We start from the raw sequence: 26282 nt of genomic DNA on the forward strand, positions 1-26282 counted from the left end.
AATACATGGTCGTGCTAACACAACTCTGGACAATACATGGTCGCGCTAACACAACTCTAGACAATACATGGTCGTACTAACACAACTCAGGACTATACATGGTCGCGCTAACACAACTCTGGACAATACATGGTCGTGCTAACACAAGTCTGGACAATTCATGGTCGTGCTAACACAACTCTGGACAATACATGGTCGTGTTAACACAACTTTGGACAATACAAGGTCTTGTTAACACAACTTTGGACAACACGCGATCGCGCTAACACAACTCTGGATAATACATGGTCGTGCTAACACAACTCTGGACAATACATGGTCGTGTTAACACAACTCTGGACAATACATGGTCGCGCTAACACAACTCTGGACAATACATGGTCGCGTTAACACAACTCTAGACAATACATGGTCGCGCTAACACAACTCTGGACAATACATGGTCGTGCTAACACAACTCTGGACAATACATGGTCGCGTTAACACAACTCAGGACTATACATGGTTGTGCTTACACAACTCTGGACAATACATGGTCGCGCTAACACAACTCTGGATAATACATGGTCGCGCTAACACAACTCTGGACAATACATGGTCGTGCTAACACAACTCTGGACAATACATGGTCGCGTTAACACAACTCAGGACTATACATGGTCGCGCTAACACGACTCTGGACAATACATGGTCGCGCTAACACAACTCTGGACAATACATGGTCGTGCTAACACAACTCTGGACAATACATGGTCGTGCTAACACAACTCTGGACAATACATGGTCGTGCTAACACAACTCTGGACAATACATGGTCGCGCTAACACAACTCTGGACAACACATGGTCGTGCTAACACAACTCTGGACAATACATGGTCGTGCTAACACAAGTCTGCACAACACGCGATCGCGCTAACACAACTTTGGACAATACATGGACGTGTTAACACAAGTCTGGACAATACATGGTCGTGTTAACACAACTCTGGACAATACATGGTCGCGCTAACACAACTCTGGACAATACATGGTCGCGTTAACACAACTCTGGACAATACATGGTCGTGCTAACACAACTCTGGACAATACATGGTCGTGCTAACACAACTCTGGACAATACATGGTCGCGCTAACACAACTCTAGACAATACATGGTCGTGCTAACACAACTCTGGACAATACATGGTTGCGCTAACACAACTCTGGACAATACATGTTCTTGTTAACACAGCTCTGGACAATACATGGTCGTGTTAACACAATTCTGCACAACACCCGATCGCGCTAACACAACTCTGGACAATACATGGTCGTGCTAACACAACTCTGGACTATACATGGTCGCACTAACACAACTCTGGACAATACATGGTCGTGCTAACACAAGTCTGGACAATACATGGTCGTGCTAACACAACTCTGGACAATACATGGTCGTGCTAACACAACTCTAGACAATACATGGTCGCGTTAACACAACTCAGGACTATACATGGTCGCGCTAACACAACTCTGGACAATACATGGTCGTGCTAACACAAGTCTGGACAATACATGGTCGTGCTAACACAACTCTGGACAATACATGGTCGTGTTAACACAACTTTGGACAATACATGGTCGTGTTAACACAACTCTGGACAACACGCAATCGCGCTAACACAACTCTGGACAATACATGGTCGTGCTAACACAACTCTGGACAATACATGGTCGTGTTAACACAACTCTGGACAATACATGGTCGCGCTAACACAACTCTGGACAATACATGGTCGCGTTAACACAACTCTAGACAATACATGGTCGCGCTAACACAACTCTGGACAATACATGGTCGTGCTAACACAACTCTGGACAATACATGGTCGCGTTAACACAACTCAGGACTATACATGGTTGCGCTAACACAACTCTGGACAAAACATGGTCGTGCTAACACAACTCTGGACAATACATGGTCGCACTAACACAACTCTGGACAATACATGGTCGCGCTAACACAACTCTGGATAATACATGGTCGCGCTAACACAACTCTGGACAATACATGGTTGTGCTAACACAACTCTGGACAATACATGGTCGCGTTAACACAACTCAGGACTATACATGGTCGCGCTAACACGACTCTGGACAATACATGGTCGTGCTAACACAAGTCTGCACAACACGCGATCGCGCTAACACAACTCTGGACAATACATGGTCGTGCTAACACAACTCTGGACAATACATGGTCGTGCTAACACAACTCTGGACAATACATGGTCGCGCTAACACAACTCTGGACAACACATGGTCGTGCTAACACAACTCTGGACAATACATGGTCGTGCTAACACAAGTCTGCACAACACGCGATCGCGCTAACACAACTTTGGACAATACATGGACGTGTTAACACAACTCTGGACAATACATGGTCGTGTTAACACAACTCTGGACAATACATGGTCGCACTAACACAACTCTGGACAAAACATGGTCGCGTTAACACAACTCTGGACAATACATGGTCGCGCTAACACAACTCTGGACAATACATGGTCGTGCTAACACAACTCTGGACAATACATGGTCGCGTTAACACAACTCTGGACAATACATGGTCGCGCTAACACAACTCTGGACAATACATGGTCGTGCTAACACAACTCTGGACAATACATGGTCGCTATAACACAACTCAGGACTATACATGGTTGCGCTTACACAAGTCTGGACAATACATGGTCGTGCTAACACAAGTCTGTACAACATGCGATCGCGCTAACACAACTCTGGACAATACATGGTCGTGCTAACACAACTCTGGACAATACATGGTCGTGCTAACACAACTCTGGACAATACATGGTCGCGCTAACACAAGTCTGGACAATACATGGTCGCGTTAACACAACTCTGGACAATACATGGTCGCGCTAACACAACTCTGGACAATACATGGTCGTGCTAACACAACTCTGGACAATACATGGTCGCGTTAACACAACTCAGGACTATACATGGTCACGCTAACACAACTCTGGACAAAACATGGTCGTGCTAACACAAATCTGGACAATACATGGTCGTGCTAGCACAACTCTGGACAATACATGGTCGCGTTAACACAACTCAGGACTATACATGGTCACGCTAACACAACTCTGGACAAAACATGGTCGTGCTAACACAACTCTGGACAATACATGGTCGTGCTAACACAACTCTGGACAATACATGGTCGCGTTAACACAACTCTGGACAATACATGGTCGCACTAACACAACTCTGGACAATACATGGTCGTGCTAACACAACTCTGGACAATACATGGTCGCGTTAACACAACTCTGGACAACACATGGTCGTGCTAACACAACTCTGGACAATACATGGTCGTGCTAACACAAGTCTGCACAACACGCGATCGCGCTAACACAACTCTGGACAAAACATGGTCGTGCTAACACAACTCTGGACAATACATGGTCGTGCTAACACAACTCTGGACAATACATGGTCGTGCTAACACAAGTCTGCACAACACGCGATCGCGCTAACTCAACTCTTGACAATACATGGTCGTGTTAACACAACTCTGGACAATACATGGTCGTGCTAACACAAGTCTGCACAACACGCGATCGCGCTAACACAACTCTGGACAATACATGGTCGTGCTAACACAACTCTGGACAATACATGGTCGTGCTAACACAACTCTGGACAATACATGGTCGCGCTAACACAACTCTGGACAATACATGGTCGCGTTAACACAACTCTGGACAATACATGGTCGCGCTAACACAACTCTGGACAATATACATGGTCGTGCTAACACAACTCTGGACAATACATGGTCGCGTTAACACAACTCTGGACAACACATGGTTATGCTAACACAACTCTGGACAATACATGGCCGTGCTAACACAAGTCTGCACAACACGCGATCGCGCTAACACAACTCTTTACATGAAACACATATGGTCGTGCTAACACAATTAACTCTTTACAACACATGATAGCGCTATCGCAACCACGCACAATTTTCACATGTTTGCGCTAAAACAACTCCGCACAAAACACTGTTGCACTAACAATATATATTCTACACAACTCATGGTCGCTTACACAACTCTGCACAACAAACGCGGTTGCGCTAAGACAAATCTTCAAAGCGCTTATAACACAACCATGTATAATAAATGTTCGCTATAACACAACTCTGCACAACACACTTTCGCGCTAATACAACTCTGCACAACACGCTGTGACGCTAACACAGCTCTGTACAACACACGGTCACGCTAACAATATGTATACTGTGCACAACTCATGGACGCGCTTATACAACTCTGCACAACACACAATAGCGCTACCACAACTCTGCACAACACACGCGGTTTCGCTAAGACAAATCTTCAAAACGCGTGATAACGCTAACACAACCATGTATAATACATGTTCGCTATAACACAACTCTACACAACACACTGTCGCGCTAATAAAACTCTGTTTCCAATTTACAGATGATTAAGTTGACAAAGAAACATATTATGCAACTGCGCTAGATTTTTGCCTTTTTTACAATGTTATTGAAATTTTTTCTTATTATTTCTTAAATATGTAATGCATTGAACATTTATTAAAACTGCAGCACCGCTATTAAGGCTGATTTAAGGGGCCTGCTACAAATGTAATATACGAGTACGGTATTATGGTATGCCACATAATTATGGGCAACACAGAGAGAGAGAGAGAGAGAGAGAGAGAGAGAGAGAGAGAGAGAGAGTCGTTTTCTATTACGTCATGCATACGACACAATGACGATCGTTATCTATGACGTCATAATCATTGTTGTTGCTACAACCGAAAGGAAGGATGGAGAAGAAGAATGTAAGTATGATTATTTTACTGTAAATAACTCCAGATAAAGTGTACTTGGTTAAAGTTTAAATTAAATTACGCTTTTACCAATCCGATACATTAAACGATTGATTAATTGTTTTCTAATTTTAAGTTTCACCTTGATAATCGAAGTTTTAATTTTTTGATATCTGAACAAATGCATGCATCCAGCTAACAGTGATTTGGTATTTGTCTCTCAACGTATTGCTTGACAGTGTCATGTTGTAAATTTTGAATTTACCGGATGGCAGTAAATACAAAGTTTACAACATGACAACATATTCGTCTCGTATTCTAAGTTCCTGTAATGGTAATACTTATGGATACTAGTAAGTTCAATTTTTTTATTTCTGCAGAATCAAACTCAAATCGAAAGGAGAAACAGAGGACAGGTCCAGAGGGATTTATTGGTAAACATTTCATTTTCAGAAACATTCATATTAACACTGTGTTATTATAAAGAATGCTTTGAGATATCTAACACCAACTCTTAAATCTTGATTAATGCCATGTAGAATTTTGAATGTGCAGATTAATGAATGCAAAAATGAAAAATTTATTCAATTTCATTTAAAAGGGATCCACGCCATCTTGGGTCGCCAGGTTCACTAAATTCCCTCTCCAAAGGAAAGCCCCCAAGGTATTACACATCTTTATAATTTAACTATTATTAGCACAACTAATACAATTGTTTTAGATCTATCTGTGCAAGTACGTGGAATTGAATTTTTAAAAATAATTGACAAATTATAAAACATGGAATTAAAACTTCATGTTTATTCATATTATTTAGATGTACATTGTTTCATCTTAATTAATCATACTGTTTCGTGCAATGTTTGAACACATTTTTTTTTACTATTGATCTCTGAAGGAATGAAATAAATTATGGACAAAATTAATAATCTAGCTTCATATTGCATATTTTCAGGACCAACCAATGCAAGTGAAATTGCTGAAGAATAAAGGAAGGAGAGTGGTTGAAATGGAGGAACTATTGGTAAGAACTTTTTCACTATTGTAAATATTTTAAACTATCATAATCTGCAGGTATAAAGCATTGTTGTCATATTTATATAAATTTTTCAGAAGTATCAATCCGAGACGCACACCAAAAAAATCAAAGCACAAATGACCCGAGTTTTTGGAGAGCTTATGGTATATTATTCATATTTGTTGTAAATTTTAAAATTCAGTTCATTTGTTAATAGATATATTAATAAAGTATGATATAATCTTTAAAAGTCTTGATTTTATTTCGATTTTACAGACATGTCACGTTCAACAATGCATCAAGAAAAACAAAAAGAGAATGGATGAAGTTCTTCAAGAGCTTATGGTAAGTTATTGTACACACAAAATATTAAGAAAATCAAGATTGGGATTTTAAGAAATGAAAATACACGCACGTGTATTTAAACAATAGATTTCAAAATTTACAGACACTTCATGATAAGCAGATAATACGTAAGAACAAAGTACTAATGCGTGAAGTTTTTACAGAGCTAAGGGTTAGCAAAGACTGTAGTAAAACAAAAAATAATTGACATATCGTTTCTGTATAACATCTCATCAATCAATCATTCAATCAATGCTAAAACAGTGCTTTTATAATGCCTCAATACATATGAAACCAGTTAATGATTTATTTTGATTTCTAAACAGACATTTCATGAACAACGAAAGGCTGAAAAGATCAAGGAGCAAATGCGTACAGTTTTAACAGAGCTTATGGTAAGCATACATATATTTTATGAAATACACGCATGAAGTCAAAATATTTTATCAAGTATCAATTATGATTTAAATGCTTCCAATCAAGATATGATGTATGCTTTTAAAACATTTTTAAGAATTTCTTAACTTTTTCCAATAGATGTTTCATTCTCAGCAAAAGATAAGGACGTCCAAGAAACTCATGACGAGTTTTTGCAGAGCTAATGGTGAGCGCATTTAAATAAATGTATAGTCAACAGTATTGAATCAAATAGTTTACAACAGTACTTGATATACGTTGCATGTTTTGAAATACAAGTATGTTTTCATATTATCAGTTGTTAATTATAAGTCGCAATTTTCATTTAATCTTCTTTTTTCAGACTCTTCATGCTCAGCAAAGGACTAAGCAGATCAAAGAGAAAATGCGTGAAGTTTGTGCAGAACTTATGGTAAGCTAATGTACATATATATCTGATTATAACAATATACACATAAATTCAAATACATGTACAGTTGCATGTTTATATTTATTATTTCTTTTCCCTAGACAATTCACGCTCAACGGGAAACACAAGCACAAAAGATGATGAAAAGAATGCAGTTAGTGTTTGACGAGCTACTGGTAAGAATACATGTATGATACGAAAATGCATGACCATGCAGCATAACTAATATTATAGCAAATTATATTATACTTTAGACCAATTCACATACGCTATCATAAAGGAAATTTTATTCATGGAATATGAAAGACAATTTTCGATTTTATTTTTTATAGCAAACTAGCTCTGAAAGGAAAAAGTTGAAACTATTGGAGGAGGAGGCGTACGAAGAATTCGTGCCGAGAAAGCTGTTCCTGTTCAACATCAGCACATTTAAATCAAGCGACGACCATCTTCTCCAGGTACTAATTGGTTCCAAATAATAAGTTCTTTATGTAGAGTTATTGTTCCTGCTATATGTTCCGCTTTCATATTTCCTTTTTTTATTCAGTCTGCCTTGAAAATTGTCCCAAAATTGTACTTTAAGTTGGAAACCAAATTGAAGTACAATTGAAATGTATGCATCTCAATATATATGAAAAAGAGGGATAAGAATTATGTGCTTCTTTTTTTCAACATTTATTTGATTTACTCTGTTTCTTTATGTACATTGAAAAGACCTGGAAAGTATTCATAAATTTATATGAAATATTCTGCCTTCGCAGGGTCCAAGTTATCCAGATTTACATGCATCTAATCCAATGGCATTAGCTGAACTTTCACCACCCCAAGAATCCCTAGATGGTGCCAAGGCTATTGTTGATGATGAAAATGAAGACGAGGAAGAGGACAAAATGGAGGTAGTTACAATAAAACAGATAGCATAAATCTATTGTAGATTCGGTAGTTGTTGTTGTTCGGTGTTTTTTTTTCAATTCCATGAGGATTTTTGTTGATTGATACATGTTTTATGACTTGGTCCTTTTTCTTTTCCAGACTCCCTCAAAGAAAGAGAAGCAAAAGTTTGGACTACGAAGAAGAATTCGAAAATTTTTGGGATTAAAATAGACAATGAATAACAATGAACAATGCATTGTTAATATTTGTTTAAATTTCTTTATTGTCGCCTACCCTACCTCTGTAGTTTGTTTTTAATGGCAACTTTTAAAATATAAAAAAATTTGTGAACGATATCGAATGTCGTTAATAAAACATATTATCTGTAATTTTAATTGCAGTTGGTTCTTTATTATTATTCTTGTTTAAAACAAATGAAAAGGTATAAGTAATATACACATATAAGAAACAAGCGCACACAAGGAAGATATTGACCATGTACCAAGAACGATCGAGAAAACAATGTTATCTTGAACTGTGTGAAGTGGGTACGATGTGCACGTACACTTTGTACTGAGAATATGGTGCAAATCTAGATAAAACACAATATGAGTGGTCTGGTAAAGTGGTGGAGTCAAAGAATTATTGCTGTGTTTTGACTGACTTTTGATACAAAGCAGAAATCCATTGGCCTAATAGACCTTATTTTGGGGATTTGGCGTCACATTATACCGGAATGTCGCACCTGGCTGTAATATATTGCGTTGACTGCTAGCATTTGTGGTCCTACTAGATTTATAAAATGAGAAGAATAAACTGAAGAACTATATCATGATCTAGAGTGGGGTCGGGGAAGAGTCTGACCCCCTTCCCTGGAAAATCCCCCCCCCCCCCCCACGAGATAAATATTCCTTGGAACCCCCCCCCCCCCCCCTTCCAACCCGAAAATTTACTGGATCCGTGCATATCCATCATTTAGAATACTGCAGTGATGTCAGCTTTCATCTCATTTAGCAATGTATTGAAAGTTACATGCGCCCGGATAAAATCCCTCATGAAAACAAGTTTAAAATCGGTTACGAATACTCGAAGAGTTAATACCATAATTGTGGTTAAAGTATAGTATCGTAACTCATGCAAAAAACAAAAAAAGTCTTCTGGAAATTAATAGCCTCGAATGCTGGAGATGTCTATGAGAATTCTTAGCAATATACCCTACACCACTCCTTGTCCCTTAATCCCTCCATTAAGGTAAATTTCTGATTAACCCCTAAATCTATATCAATAATTATCGATAAAACAAGTTAACGAAACACAAGTATATGTATATACTGCCAAACGGGTTTAAAAGTAACACTATCGCGGCGCGTTGCCAAGTGGGTTAGAACATTTTAGCGATCTTTAACTTGAACTAAAGCACGCCAAGTTTGGGCAGACGATAAAATGATATAATTTTTTTTTTTAATTCATAAATGCTTTGGCGCAAAAATATTTGATGAAATCTTGGACAATACCGAACAGAGCTATCTGTGGGAGCATTTAAATTATGACTAGTGTAGAGAAAAGAAAGATACCGGAGTTGAACATTTCTATCCCGGTTTTTGACGATGCCGACGCCAGGCCGAATTTGTTTCCGAGATACAGGAAGAAGAGGAGTTCCGATGGGGAGACTGAATCAGACCGCACTCACGCGCCAAACTGGAGGGGGCACGGGGGCAGACACCCGACCTACAGTAGCGTGGAATTTGACAGGCAGTTGGATAAAATCTCGCTATGGCTAGAAAGTTGGGACCATTCTCAGGTAAAAAGGAAAAATTGTTTAAAAAAAATATGTGATTTTGATTTGATTGACTGTATACAGTTTATTTAATGATTTTATCTATTGATTGACTTTAATAATTAAAAATAAACGGCCTAGGTTTATAGTATGTGTCCCACTTGAGATCACATTGTTACTCTAGTTAATGCATTATTTCCAAATAGAAATGAAAACTTTATGTTAATAAATATCATTTTATGATGTTACAGATTATCAATTGCTGAACCCCCCCCCCCCCCCTCTTTTTACAGTAAAACTAAGAGGCTTAATTTTAAATGAGACATGATATCAAAATCTAATGTAAAATATTGTAAAACATTATTTATAGATAAATCATTTGGTACAAAATACTCTTGGAAAGCAAAATCTGCAGTTTTCTCCAAAGCAATAAATCATATTTTAATTCTGATACTTGTTTTTTCATTCAATATTACCATTATGGTTGTAGAACTTTTGAAATTTACTGCTAATAATGCAACAGACTAGGAAAAAAGAAAAGTAAATCACTTGCTAGAAAGAAAAAAAAGCTACAGCCATTATTGTCTTAACAACAAGTCTTCTAAAATTCGAGACAATGATGTAACCAAGAAATTAGAAAGTTATTTTAATGAAATGGACTGCATGCGATAAAAGAAAACCTTTAAAACAAATATTGTTCTTGTCACACATACCAGTATATTGCTATATAGGGACGATTAAGTTTCAATGGCAAAACAATTTTTTAAAAGTCTTAATGCCTGCCCTGATGAAAGATTAAGCTTTTCTTACAAGATAACAAAAGGTTTAAATGCAAGACAACAAAGAATTCAGGATTATTTTTATTGCTTCGAACAATGGCAATAGCTTTTGATCTCCCTTTCGATAAATCACTTTCAAAAAGAAAAAAACCCCAAATGCCAGAATAAACTCATTTGAATCAATGGTTAAAGTGTGATATATATCTCTGGTTATGTGTCTGAATACACAGGTTACATAAGCAATACCCGTAATTACCTAATGAAAAATATACATGTCTCATTCCCTGAATATGGGTGTAAAAGTTCAAGAACTTGTTCATATGCATTGAGAACAACAGATTAATACCTCAATTATGTAATGATAATGGTAGGGGGGGGGGGGGGTAAGAGGGTTAGCCAGTCCATATAAAAATATTTATATAAAGTATTTAATTAATATCAAAGTAATTGTCTGATAATAAAATATTAACTTGACAAAATAAGTATGGCCATTGCCCTATCTTAATTAATTTATAACTATGGATTCAAGGGTACATTGTATAATACAGTAACATCAAACACACTTGTATCTAAATGAAACAAAACTTGTTGTATAATATGTGACAGATGATACTAATGTATTGATTGGTAACACAATACGTGCATATGTGTTTATATTTTTCATCTTACAAATAAAAGATCCTCATCTTTATACAGCATGGTTTAAATTTAAAATGATTAATATTAGACTAAGTTAATTTAAAAGAACTCTATTCTAATAAATGGTAAATTGAGGGGGAAGGGAGGGGTTGATGAAAACTTTGAAATTGACAGGGAAGATAAATCAGCTTCTGGTATGTGTACGATTAAAGTATCGATGAACTTGTCATTCCGTACTTTATAGCGACTTAATACTTGTAATCGGTTTGTACCACAGATTGCAGAATGAGAGTGATATTTTAGGGTAAAAACTGTTTTCGATAATCTAAGCAAAATTACCATGGAAGATCTATATCTTTTAATCTCCGAGAGAAAATTGACCCAAATCTATTTTCATGTCAATGAAAAACTAGTGATCTGGATGTTAGATAAAATTGTTTTGTACATATTCCCCAAGTCCAAATTGATTGTATGACTTTTAAAAAAAAAAAAGGAAAATTATGACATTTTTATTGCACATTAATGGCCGAAAATTGACGTTTTATTTGGTAATAACTGTGATAATGTTGGGGTCATTGAAAGATATTTTTTAAATTTCAAAACCTTGCACTTGAATTAAAAGTTAAAACTCTATTAAACCACGCTGCGTCATATACCAGTGGTTGATTACAAAAATCATGGGCCATTTAGCTGAATTCGGAGTTGGAGGATTTAATTTGGATATTAGAAATGATTGATAGGTGACCCTGAATGACATGTTTGTTGAATTAAAAATGTCCTCACTGGCCAGGGAAAATAAAGAAAAAAGTAAATGTCAAGCTCTGACAATATAGTATTAATTAAGATCATGAGAGAGAGAGAGAGAGAGAGAGAGAGAGAGAGAGAGAGAGAGAGAGAGAGAGAGAGAGATTTATTTTAGGAAACTGAGGTGAGGAATGACTGAGAGAGAACTTTTGCAAAAAATTCCATTTTATTCAAGAAAAGAGATAGAAAACAGAGATTTTTCAATAATTGCTTCCAACTTATACAAGGAAATTGAGAGAGAGTGTCCAAATCACCTATTTTGTTTAATTCAACATGATTTGACTGAGCACTTACAAAAAGTATTAACAATTCCTGCAAAGTAAAACAAGAAAATTCATAAATATAAAGGTATAATAATAACTTGAGAATAACGAGAGAGAGAGAGAGAGAGAGAGAGAGAGAGAGAGAGAGAGAGAGAGAACTAATTTTCATGTATATAAAGTAAGAAATCATTCTCTGTCTATATACAAGCCAGAATTATGACATACTGTATTAAAAGATGAATTAATTTTTGTGAGTAAATGTGAAAAGTCTGTGTCAAACTTTTCAATGGGCTTAAATAAAGAAAAAAATGTACCTCAAACAGCATAATTGAAAATGCTTTCAAAATGGCAACTCTTTAAAAGTTACATACATGTATTATTAAGGTTCATCTCAGCTCCCATGCATGCAGCACTAGCTAACTATAATCTCCCATACAGGAAGTGAACCATTGATCAGAAAAACTCTTTGACAAAATGGCTAACAATGACTAGTTGTTACTCAATAGTTAAAAACGGGATTTATTTAAACAAGGCGAAAACCAACATATCATATTTAGTGATAATCATTGATTTGCGAGAGAAGTGCCTTGTTTTCAAGTGGGGCCTGCCGCTCTCTGAGTACATGAACAGATTGTCTAAAAGTGTTAGTCAATATTTCTCCAACCATCATTTAGTTTTTGTTCTGAGTAATAAAAACATGGTGTTCTTTTTGGGGGAAAAAATTGCCTGCTCTTCTCAACAAAGACTTTAAAGAGATGATTGGAGAATGTAGCAATTATATTCACTACAGCAAGCTTGAAGAATTTAGTCATGAGTTCACAAATAAATTACTAAGAGGGGGGGGGGGGGCAATACAAACAAAACTAATAATATGAATAAAGTGTAGAAAAATTACTCTGGATGTCCTAGAGTTTTGATTTCACAAATAGAATATTCTAAAACTTTGCATCTTCAGATTTTTTTATATTGACAATAATTATGATACTTTGTTGATTCAGTATCAAGTATAATTGCACATGATTGTATGAATAAGGGACAAATCTTTTAAAATATTCAAAATTATATTTACTCATCTGGTAAATAATGAAATTAATTAATTATAACTGATTTTTTTTCCATAGAGATATGCCACTTTATAATTGCAATATCTTGATTCAGTAATACACTTGATACATGCAGTTTCGTATCTGCTGTCTGCACTTTACAATTATCAATCTTTAATAAGTTTATAATGATGTAAATGTCTTAAATTTCAGAGATGCCACTTGCTGGAGTGGATTTTGCGGCGAAGCAACCACACACAGTTCCAGTTCCTGTACACCGTCATGCAGCCGCATCTGCACCGCGACTTCATGTACACTGCGCAGAGCATGTACCCCTCCATGGAGTTCAAACCCTTCAGTACCCACACTAGCAGGGAGGTTCAGGTACCCCTACTTATCTCAGACTTTCTCACTGTGGGGCTTTGTTCATGTCATCTATTCACCATTTTTTTTTTTTGTGTATTTGATTCAGTGCATGTCATTGCAGTCCTTTAGGATATGGTTTGGGCAGTTATTACCTTTAAGTTATGTTCACCAATTGAAATAATTTCAGTATTTTAGCAGTCAAAAAATATACATGACTTGTAAATATAACAACCCACAATTAAATGACGTTTTGGTCTGTAGTTTTGAGGCAATGCTAATTTTTGGCTATTATTTTGGATGTGAGTTTTTTATATGACCATTTCAAATCAACAATATCTGAAGGATGTAGAATTTGTATTCACAGTAAATTTATCCTATAACCGTAATATTCTGATTATCATCAGAAATAATGGATACTTAATGCAAGTACCATATGTGGTTCTTTTTGATATTCTAAATGATTATTACCAATACTTCCAATCCAAAGAAATACTATCAACCAAAGTTCCGGAATACTGGCATTCAAAAGATAATTCCAATAGGGGATCAAAAAGTATAACTCTGAGAGATAGAATTCCTATGGTATCAATAATTCAGAAAAATTCTTGTAACATAATGCGGCTATGGGATTATTGAACTTCGTCCATTTCATGTTCTCATAGATCTATGCATTATGTTGTATTGTGATGGCTGTTTTTTATATCATTATGTTGGAATTGCAACAGTGATTTTCCAAGATGTTCATTAAAGTTACAGTTATTAGAACAAAGTGTATTAATTCAAGATCTGTGGTGCTGCAATGCAAATCAATACATCACAATGCTTTGGCCTTTCCCCTTATTGAAGTAGTCATTTGATTCAAAGATGGTTATTATCCAGTTTTTACACAAAGTCATCATGTATACACAAAAGATATATTGATCATATTCTGTGCTTTGTAAAAGTTTTACATGAGAGAGAGAGAGAGAGAGAGAGAGAGAGAGAGAGAGAGAGAGCTTTGGCAAAAGGACCTGAAACTTTTTTTACACAGTCATCATACAAACACAATATATATTAATCATATTTTGTGCTTTGTAGAAGTTTTACATGAGAGAGAGAGAGAGAGAGAGAGAGAGAGATTTGGCAAAAGAACCTGAAACTTATTCAAGGAAATTGAGAGAGAAAAAAAGAGAGAATATCTGGCAAAAAATACACTTTTTTCAAGAAGAGAGTGAGAAAAGAGAGATTTAGCAAAAATTTCTTCCAACTAATATGTGGAGAGAGAGAGAGAGAGAGAGAGAGAGAGAGAGAAATCATATCTTGCTTTTTTCTGGTCTGTTTAATATTGATAAGACATCTGACGGAATGTCTGTCAATTTATCATGACTAGGGCAAATCTGGAGAACTTTAGTTTGTTTGCTTTTTGATTTCCAGGTAATTTCATTCTTTAAGCTTGAGACATTCTAATTGTTTTCTCTCGTATTAGATTTTCAATGGGACTCTTAAGTGCAAAAACAACTTAATTCTCCAATGTATTGCATGGTGCTACTTGGACCAATTTTTGTCCCTGGGATAAAGTGTTTTGGTGTGGGTAATGGAGTGAAATTGCGTGTTCACGATGTTTGTTTGTATTTCAAAACTGCACTTATCAAGAGTTCAAAATTGCCACAGACTTATAACAAGAAAATACAAAGCTTTTAAGTTTACATTATTTCCTCAATGATATTATAGTGTTTATACAATCTAAAATATGTTATCGTTTATCCCTCTCCAAACTGCATCATAATAGCAGAAGATAAAGTCTCCTTTTAAATATGCAAATAAAAAAACCTTTGATATAATGTCGTGAAATCAATGTACTAATATAAAGTATTCATTCATCCTCTGAGTTTAATAGCTTGCATAAATGCAAATGCATACATGATGCTGTAATATTTTATTACTAGCCAGTGTATCATCATTGTTTAAACTGCATTGTGCAACATGGATAAAAATCAATTGAAATATGTTACTATACACATCATTAAAGATTGAACAAGCATTTGATGATGATTTAGGAAAACTATATCCACATATTCTGATAGCTGTGTTCAATAACATTGAACGATTCAGGTATTCTAATGACCATGTAGATCAATGCTGATATGAATATGGTGATGACTTTCTGCCTAATTTGACACAAAACTATAAAATTTCTTTTCAATTAGATTTGATAAAAGTTCCTTGATGAAGGCCGGTTTGTAGTTTGATTGTAAATAACAGACAAGACCAGACAATAGCTTCCATGTCAGGTACCTTGCTTTTTTTTATCAACATATAATTCATTAAAACAATTTTTGTTTCAGCAAAAATTGATTCTCCATAGACAGAATAACTTCTATCGCGTGAAATCTGGTTACTTCCGATCTGACGAAGATGTGAAGAATCAAGCAAAGGAGAAGCTTGCTGTACGCTTCCCAGAAATCCCCATTGAGAAGGAAATCAAAGTCGAGAAAGTTTACACAGAATACAGGTATGGACGGATTTCAACACTGAAGGGAGGGGGGACAATTTTGGTTGCTACAGTTATATTGATCTTATTTCCAATTGCTTTATTTTTCTATAAAAAATGCACAGAACCTTGCTTATAATCTTTCATTTGCTTGTACATGTATTAAAAAGTTTGTATCTATATTCATTATTGTTTTCAAAAATTTTCCTCACTCTTGTTTTTCCTTACACTGTATAATCACTCAATATCTTTTCCCTGAACTGCAGATATTCAATTCAATGAAAAAACACCTTAACTTCTACATTCATATGAAAACATAAACTGTATATTCTTATCTTAAATTCATTTTCAGTAAACTTAAGTGCTTATTTAACATGTTATAATCTTTTCTAAATCCCTTCGCTTTCATTTACCTCTGTAAATTCCTAACATGTTCTCCAATCTAACATTTTCAGCAAAAAGAGAAACGGATTATCTCGTTCCTGGTATGTGTCATTAAATACTCTCATGAAAATGGTTTGTTTGTTGCGCACTTGCGAATAACATCTTTCCTGCAGTTCCTATTTCAATACAAAAAGTTCTTATTCTAAGCTACCTTTTTTCTATACAGTTCATTACTGGGTCCCAAGCCCAAGGAGAGTCTCCCCAATATAAAACAGGGCAGGAAGTCCTTGGAGAGAAGCAAAAGTACCAGGGAGTGTACACTGCAGCACCCCCTGCTCACCCACAACCCAGACAAACTACAATCTAGTCACGCTGTGCTCAGGTAAGACAAGCTACAGTCTTAGTCATGCTGTGTTCAGGTAAGACGTTACAGTCTAGTCATGCCGTGCTCAGGTAAGACAAGTTACAGTCTAGTCACGCTGTGCTCAGGTAGGACAAGCTATAGTCTAGTCACGCTGTGCTCAGGTAGGACAAGCTACAGTCTAGTCACGCTGTGCTCAGGTAAGACAAGCTCCAGTCTAGTCACGCTGTGCTCAGGTAAGACAAGCTCCAGTCTTAGTCATGCTGTGCTCAGGTAAGACAAGCTACAGTCTAGTCATGCCATGCTCAGATAAGATGAGATTCAGTCTTAGTCATGCAGTGCTCAGATAAGACAAGCTTCAGTCTAGTCAAGCCTTGCTAATGTAAGAAAGCTTTACTCTAGTCATGCTCAGGAAGGTCATTTTGTATGAAGGTGGCTCATTTCACTTGAAATTAGTTTCTCAAATCAGCAAAAAATCTTTTTAAAATATGGATGCCAATATGTATCAGCTATAGTTAATACGATCATGATCCTGAGGGTTTTCTTTTCCCTGTCAGATTCCTAGAAATGCCTGTCAAGCGCCATATTCAAGATGAGGGCAAACCTCAGAGCCTCAGCAACTCTCTACAGAGCCTCACTTCCATGGACCAATCAGCAGCCAGACCATTAAACACTGTGTCTCTCAGCATCCTTCCTGAAAAATGTGCCAAAAATTTACATGTAAGTGAAACGCTGACCATTCCTACCAAGAGCATTGGAAAATATTTAATATCAGGATACAAATATTTGATATTATTTCTTTATTAATGAGATGCATTTTTCTTTTTGAAATAATAAAGAAATCTATATTAGTAAGTATAGTTACAAAAGGCTAGTTTATGTCAAAATAGCAAAGATTTAAAACATATACTTCCTCTTGTTCCTCTTCCTGATTTCTTTGTGAGCTTATTGGGCTGATTTTTTGCAAATGGATGTCGCCCTTAAAAATTTTTACATGCAGGTTTTAGACAATTTTTGCTATGCTTGCGACAGGTGAGCTTGATTTGGTATGACCCTTTTCTATGCTAATGTGTGCTTTAAAGGTGTGTCTAGTTATTTTTTATGATTATCATTTAATCCCTTGATTTTGCTGCCTGCTAGCATGGCTTCCCTGTCATTCCAAATTCTGATATAGTTTTTGTAATATCTTAAATCAAACCACAAAGGCATCTTATCTGCTCTGCTCTCTATGACATGAATATAAATAATACACAAGGTAATAATATATAAATGTCATAAAGAGCAGAGGGGAAAAGATGCCTCTGTGATCAAACATAATTAAGTTAAAATATTAAAAAAATTGAATATTGTATTATTGTCTCTGATTACACTTGATTAAGCTCTAAACCTTAATTGAAATTGGCTACTCCTGATTTTATTTATCACACAGGCTAAAGATGAGAGGCCTTCTGATTTGGATGAGAATGCTAGAACTGTGATCAACTGGTACATGAATGATTGGTCAGGTAACGACAAAGGAGTATACATGTACTAATACATGGGCGGCATATCTACCAGGATGCACTGGTTGATTTACCACTGACCCTATAAATGTTTCATAGAAATTTTTATTCAAATTTATAGCCCCTATCTTTTCTGCTAGTTTACAGTAGATGAATATTTTAAGGTTAGGGGAGATCCCCTATCCTCTCAAAAGTAAATGTCACTACTAGTACTTGCTATAAACTAGTGTATATGTATATCTTTTCTGAATGATGCTACTCTGCCTAAGATATGCTTATGAAGATGGTTCATGTCTCAGAAAACCATAGTCATGTGCCTGTAAGCATGATTGAAAAAAATTACCATGCATTTATTGCTCTATCCTACATTGAATTTTCATAATGGATTTCCTAAATTTATTTATAATTCAAGTTATCAAATTAATTAGTAGAGAATTTACCATTTTTTTTAAGATGACTTAGAAGAGGTGACAATATGTGTGTGTTATTTTGGGATTTTGGGGGGTTTTTTTGGGCAAATTATATACCAGGTACTGTCTCATATATATATATATATCTATTTTAGCTCTTTAAATTTCATTCTTTTTCGCTCTATTCATTTTCAAGACTAATAATTAGGAAGGTTATGAATTCAATAAGCTTTTTCAAATTGAGGAAATCATCAAGTAACTTGGTCTATAGTAAATGCTGCAATCAATTTGCTTAGACCAAGACTTTTGATATTCAGTATATAATGAAGAATGTGTAACATTTTATGTTTCATGTTCAAAATTCAAATAACAGGTAATTGCAGTGCAACAAATTTAAATTCATTGCATGTTCAGCATGATATACACTTTGAACCAAAATTTATGAAACTTTTCCAATGTGTACACATTCATTGACTTTCAATGCTTGAAATCTCAAGTATCACTTAAAAACATTTATTGCCCAATTCCAAATTTTAAATTGATATCAGGAATTGCTCTGCACTTTGAAATTTCGAGTCTTTTTACAATATATCCTAGTAACTTGGGTCACCCAAAATTGATCCCCAAATCCCAGCTCTTCACAATTCAGAAACGCCATAGGATTATCGCTTAAATGCACCCTTCCCCAAGTTTTCCTTAATATATTGCCTTTCAATTTGTCGAAACTCTTCGTCGTTTTTCAATGAGCAAGGGTGACTCTTTTTTATCAGGAAGTGGTGTTTGCCCAAGATAAATCGTACAAACGATTGTTGATACAAAATCAAAAAGCTCAGGGCAGGCAATCTGACATAATGATATTTATTTCTCCATTTTGATAATTTAATGATATTGGTTCCATTTTAAATTTTTGCAGACGTGAAAAGAAACGAGTTTCTGCACAAGGTCATTCTGAAGCTTGACGCTCGCCAACAATATTTTATATCGAGTTTTTTATCGGTACGTAGAACAGGTTTACTAGCTCAGATAAAAAGTTTCTTTTCTGTTTAAAGATTTTATTTGACAGTGGTCAAATATAAGTACATGTATGACCATTATAAAAAAAATGTCTGAGCTTTTTAAGATTACAGAAATATCCAGACAGACACTCATTCTCACGTAATTCCAAAAATATTTTATTACTCAGCAGATATCGAACATCTAACTAAGATTGGAAAAAAACTTTCACCATTATTTGAATTTAGTCAACAAATCTATAACAGAAAGTGAGACCAAATTTCAGCAATTATATGATTTATCTCTGCCAGATTTTAGAAGGACCGACAAAAAACAAATATGCACAAGCCCCGGTAAAAGTACGGTAATCTTTTCTATTGCAGGTGCGACAACATCGTGATTTTCTGGCCCTCTTACCAGAAAAAGTGGCCCTGAAGATTCTCAAATACCTCACTCCATACGAGATTCTCACATGCTCAAGGGTCTGTGTTAAGTTCTAGTTTTGCATGTCATGGGACCTTTAATTGTCATGCATGTCAATGTATTGATTTAAAAAGTTTATGTTTCAAGTGGTGGCTTAAAATTTTATACTTTAATTCAAGCAGTTTGATTTCAAGTTGAGTAAAAGTATCAATATAGTTAACAATACCTGTGCTGAAGATGTTCTCAGTTTAACATTTCAATATGAAATAATTGTTATAATTTAAGATTCAATTTTGTAAAAAAAAAAAATTAATTAATGTAACTCTTTTTTTTTTTTTTACAAAGTTTTGTTCAGGACATCAAATATTTTTACTTGCATTCTATTATAAATATAGGAAATTCCAAATCGATATTTTGAAGAAAAAAAATTTATTTATGTTTTTTAAACATTTTATTCAGGTCAGTAAGAACTGGTACAGTCTTGCCAATAAGAATGAGGTCTGGAATGACAAGTGTGGACACATTGAAATCAAGGTCCCTGTCCCCTCAAATCCAAACTGGAAGACCGTGTACAGGGACAACGTCTACCTGGCCAAGAACTGGGAGACTGGGGCATGTCGTGTCCTTGACCTCAAAGGTCACTCTGACCAGTAAGTTATGACATGGTACATTTTAAAAAAAACATAGATGCAGCTATTTTTCATTTGCTATTTCAAAAGTTACCCAATCTTCTTTAACCTAAAATTAACTGCCAATTATGACAAAAATGGCCAACTCTTACAAGCTCAACTCTATGTTCCCCTCAAATTCCAATTTTACAATTAACGATCCCTTTGAAAGACATGAAAGGAGAGAGAGAGAGAGAGAGAGAGAGAGAGAGAGAGAGAGAGAGAGAGAGAGAGAGAGATTGTACACACTGCAATGAACTATATTTTCTTAGGGTGGAGGAGATCATCTTTGATGGCAGAACCCTGGCCAGTGGGGGTCAGGACAAAGTAATCAAGCTGTGGGACATGAAGACAGGCAAACTTCTACAAACCCTGAGGGGTCACGAGAGAGGGGTGTGGTGTCTCAACTTCTTCACCCAGACCCTGCTCGTCAGTGGCTCCTACGATGGAACCATTAAGGTAAGAACCAGTTTGCCAAGGAAGTTTCCACACCTTGTATTACAAAAGTGTTAAGGAAACTGGATCAGATTAACAAATTACCCATCAGATCTGCCTTCAAACCTTGAATATTATATTCTTTGCCATAAACTATTTATTTGTATGGAAAATTCCAAATACATTGTATATTAGATTTTAAATTTTTATGAATATTAATCCTTTATATCTTCATACAGTGTTCTTCATTTAAAGGAGATTAATATAAGTCTAAAATGGCCATGACTATGTAGCTCTCTTAATTCAGCTTTGTTAAGTTTTAGTAGAAGTGGAGAAAAACATTTAGTTGGTTAATTCATAGAGAAAATGAATTATATGCATATGATTTTTTACTAAGAATTTTGGTTAAGTGGCGCTTCAGTTTTGAAAATGTTTAAGGAGAAGGGGTAAAAAACTTCTATCGGGCTGGTAGAGTACCCGAATTGCAGTATCGCTGATTTCTCTTATTCATTTGAGAAATGTGGCTGTCATAAATAGTTATTTCAAAATGTAAATGACATTGGGTACATGAATAGAATTTTGACTTCATTTATGCAGACAGACTTTTAAACTCTTATGGCTGAGAAGGGCGTGTTTCCACTACACATATTGAGGGTGTTTGCTCAACTCATAATACATGGAGTAGATTCATCGTGATTAGATTTTATTAGCAGTAATTACATGCCAAAATTTAAAACTTACTTCATTTTACAATGTCAAAGTATTTCAATAGGCATCAGAATTCATAAATACCAAAGAAAAATGAAACTTTAGGTAATCAACCTCCCTCTATATCAACATGATGAAGTATTGTGTTTTGGGGGGTTTTTTTGTCTTATTTTACTAGGTGTGGAACAATTTATCTTTTGATATTGGGTTCTGTTTTCATTTCCATTATGTGGTGAACATCAAAATTTTTAATATATAATGATTTAGAGTTTTGGATTTTTTAATTTTTTGATTAGGTGTGGAACATGAACAATGGTTCGTGCTGTAGGACTTTGATAGCACACGAGGGGCCGGTGTGGGCCCTGGTACGACACGAGAATATCCTGGTCTCCGCCTCACAGGACCGAACGGTGGGTGTAAAGCAGCGAGAGAGAGAGAGAGACACACACACACACACAGAGAGAGAGACAGACAGACAGACAGACAGAAATGTTGGCAATAATGATAAAGAGAGAACAAATCAATAATTTGTAACAAAAATGTGTTAAAAAGATATTCATAATAATTATCATATATCAAGGAGAAGGGATATTTAGGTTCAAGTCAGAGAAACCCACAGTGAGTCTTCCTTTTCTTAGGAAAAACCAACATTGGGTTTCAGACAATGAGAGCGTGCAATCATTTGAGAGACCCGGAGTTCTAATGAACCATGCATATACACATAAAATTTAAAATGTAAGGATGAATAAAAATTTAAATGAATTTTAGTTGGATTAAGTATTATACTTACCCACCTATACATTCTAAGCCTGATTTTGATTTCTGTACAGGCCAAGGTATGGGACATCTCGCGCTGTCTCCTCCTGACCACTCTGACAGGACACAACGCCGCCATCTTTGCCGTGGACATGTCGGAGGATGGGTCGCTGGTCATCACAGGGTCAGCCGATAGGGTAAGGGAGGGGAAAAAGGTCTGCTTGGTGAAATAGTTGATACACCTTTGAAATGTGTGTACATTTGTATACATGTAGAGTTGGAGAGTACTAGTAACTAAGCTTCAAAATGATTGGGAAGGGGCAGCTACATGTTTCCTCGGAGTGTCAATTTCAACTGTTACCCTCCCAAACAGGCACTATTTAAATAATATACCATTTTTGAAGAAGTTTTCTCGTTATGTCACAAATGAGATAATTTTATTACTATGCCCTGAAAATTGCTGAATAACACCGGAAACAGTTATATTGCCCTCCCGGAAACAGTTATATTTCACAGGAAATAGTTATATTGCCCTCCCGAAACTATAATATCACCATCGCGTGCAAGAATTCTGCATATTAATTACGTCGGGTTCGAAATTCAACGAACCAGTTGCTAAGCAAATGTACTAAACAGATCCGCGAATTTTCAACATGTCAGGCCAACGTCTGCGGTTTGTTCATCTAAATTCAGATGAACTCGATAGTTTAATTAATGAAAAAATTCGGCAAATACGACAAAAGTGATAAACTCAAGCGTGAGTGTTTTAAAAACATTTGCCTCTGCCTTGTGAATTAAAATGCCTATCTACCAGATATCATGCTATATGACCAGGGAATCAGGAAAGATTAGTTTACTCAGTAAAAAAGCTATTTCCAATGTTGATTCTATATGACCAGGGAATCAGGAAAGATTAGTTTACTCAGTAAAAAAGCTATTTCCAATGTTGATCACTGACCATGATTTTCAGAGTCTGTGTGGCTTTTGTAGACGGTGCGTATCTGGGACAGGGAGACGGGGGTGAAGAAGCAGACAATCTGGGCCAGCCCCTCCACCTCCATCATGTCGGTCAGCTATAGTAAGGGACTGATCGCCTGTAGCTACGGGGAGACCGTCTGTCTCTATAACACAGATAGGTGTAAGCTCATCAGGACATTCGAGGGCCACATGAAGAGGTACAATTATTAACTCTTTAAATTCTTTAATTTCAATTTATTCTCCCAAGCACCTTTTTCTCAACACTTTCTCAAAATACGTATTTGTTCTTGCTACAAATGCATACTGATGTCAGTTAACTTAGCTATGGTATGCTTCCTAGCTCTGGCTAGTGGGTTGACATGGCGGAGTGCTGGAATTGTTATTCAGTGGACCTGGGTTCAAACCACAGTAGAGGCATCTTTAAAATTTACATGCATAATGACAGTTCTACATGTGTATAATTATGTACATGTTTGGTGTGTTTGCAGGATTGAATCTGTAAAATTAAAAGTAACAGATAAAGAGAAAATGCAGGGAACCATTGTCAGCTCTGGAAAAGATGGTCTGGTCAAATATTGGGACCTTCAACGGTAGGAGTTATGTCCCTTTATGATTCAATTCTTACCCATTTTGTACAAGATTTTGGGCTTCAATGGTGAGAATTATGTCCCATTGATTTTTATTCTTTCAAAATTTTGTGTACATGGTTCGAATATTCACATCATTTGTCTTTGATTTCAGGAAAGAGAGCATTCAGACTAAAGGGCAGAAGGGGAATGTGAAGTGTATATACTTTGACGATCTTAGAATAGCTAGTGGCAATGGCAACAGAATCCGAATTTTTGACTTCAACTTCTTTGACAAATCCCTGATACCCAAACAAGAAGTTCCTTCGTCTCAGGAAGGGATAAGAAAGTCAAGTGTAGCTGCTGGGACTATCGTCATGGACTTGAATGCTGAGAGTTCAGAGGTCAAGGATGGGACTATTTCAGGGAAAGTGTCCCCCCACCCAGGGGAGGTGTATTCAAATAGGGCATCGCGGCAGAGTCAGAAGAGTACCGGTAATAATAGGGCGGGTTCAACTGATGTCAGGAAAACACCCAAAAACCTGAGGAAGAGGAATGATATTATATAGATAGTTATTATAATTGATAATGTTACATCTTTTGTAATTGTTAATTTCGTCCTGAGTGAATTTTTTCAAATTGTTTATGGACTGTGTTCATTTGTTTTCTTTTATCAAATATACATCTATCTGGTGAAGTTTTCAATTGTTGTAACTGCCATGGATTTCCAGTGTGCCCTATAACATGCATCTTCCAGTGATATTTAAATTCAGTTCTGTGTTCATATTCATGTCATCAACAAGGTTATAGTTACCTATCTCAGAGTAGAGATTTGATGATGTAACTTGCACTCATGTCTTCATACAATAACATTGGTCTTGGGTGATCTAAGGGTCACAAAGTTCCAAGAAGCCCTCATGTTTAATACTGAAATCTGATTGGTTTAGACGCAGTTGGTAATCCATTCTATTACCCTCAGTGTTAGCAACACACATGGCAACGGGTAACACAACGAATTTATACATGCGCGTAAATTATATGCGTACGGTTCGCCGTAGAATTCACTTCATTTCTATATAAAAGCAGTAAAATTTTCTTTAAAATTAAGACATTCAGTATAATGATATAAATAGTGCCTGTTTAGGAGGGTGACTGTTGAAATTGACACCCCTCGAAAACCATTGTCAACCTCCGCTTCGCGTCAGTTGACAATGGTTGTCTCGGGGTGTCAATTTCAACAGATACCCTCCCAAACAGGCACTATTTATAATGTCAACGGGTCCCATGGCAAAGAACTGTGGTAAACCTACTTTTTTATTCCAGCATCTACATGTACAGTCATGTATTACTTCCTACACGATTCATGTCTGTGTTATTTCCAGAATGTTGTGAAATATCATTTGATAAATTATTTATACTCTGGGTGATTTGTTGTACCATTGACTGTTATTGAATGACGAATATCCTTGAAACAAAATATCAATGCTGGCTGTGATTAATGAACATATCAAATTTTTATCAAATTCCTCTTATCTTACTTAAAAGAAGTTAATGTTTTGTTTTTTCAATTTATTTTAAGATTTTGTTTATAGTTATCCTTCATGTTTCAGGATTTGTCTTATTTGGCTAGTCTTGCCTAAATTATGGCTTCAGGTCTCATTATAATGTGGTTTGTTAACGAGTTACATTATTACTTACAGAGAGGTTGCCACATGAGTGGTTATATTTCTCCAACTTTTTATATATATATGTACCTCTGTGTTTAACTTAATTTGAATAAAAAAAACCTTATTTTCTAATATTGTCTGTCTTGTCTTCAAAACTAGTGCTAGTACAGGTATTAATTTATCAGTTAGCTTTTTTTTAAGGAACCAGTTTTAATCTGTTAAAAATAAAATTCCGTTTCACACTTTTCCTCCCCTTCTCTTTGTAACTATAGTGATCATCATGATGAAATTGAAAATGAAACATGCTTATAAACTCTACAACTCAACCCCCTGTCTCCTTAGCTGA

General features: G+C 35.8%; 2 pseudogenes; both read left to right on the forward strand.

Annotated features, from left to right (window-relative positions):
- Nucleotides 1-4821: 4821 nt before the first annotated feature.
- On the forward strand, nucleotides 4822-8233 carry LOC128185329 (uncharacterized; annotated as a pseudogene).
- Nucleotides 8234-9294: 1061 nt separating this feature from the next.
- On the forward strand, nucleotides 9295-26068 carry LOC128185943 (F-box/WD repeat-containing protein 7-like; annotated as a pseudogene).
- The last annotated feature ends 214 nt before the right edge of the window (nucleotides 26069-26282 follow it).

This window comes from Crassostrea angulata, chromosome 5, assembly GCF_025612915.1.
Source record: "Crassostrea angulata isolate pt1a10 chromosome 5, ASM2561291v2, whole genome shotgun sequence".
In the NCBI taxonomy this organism is placed as follows: Eukaryota; Metazoa; Mollusca; class Bivalvia; order Ostreida; family Ostreidae; genus Magallana; species Magallana angulata.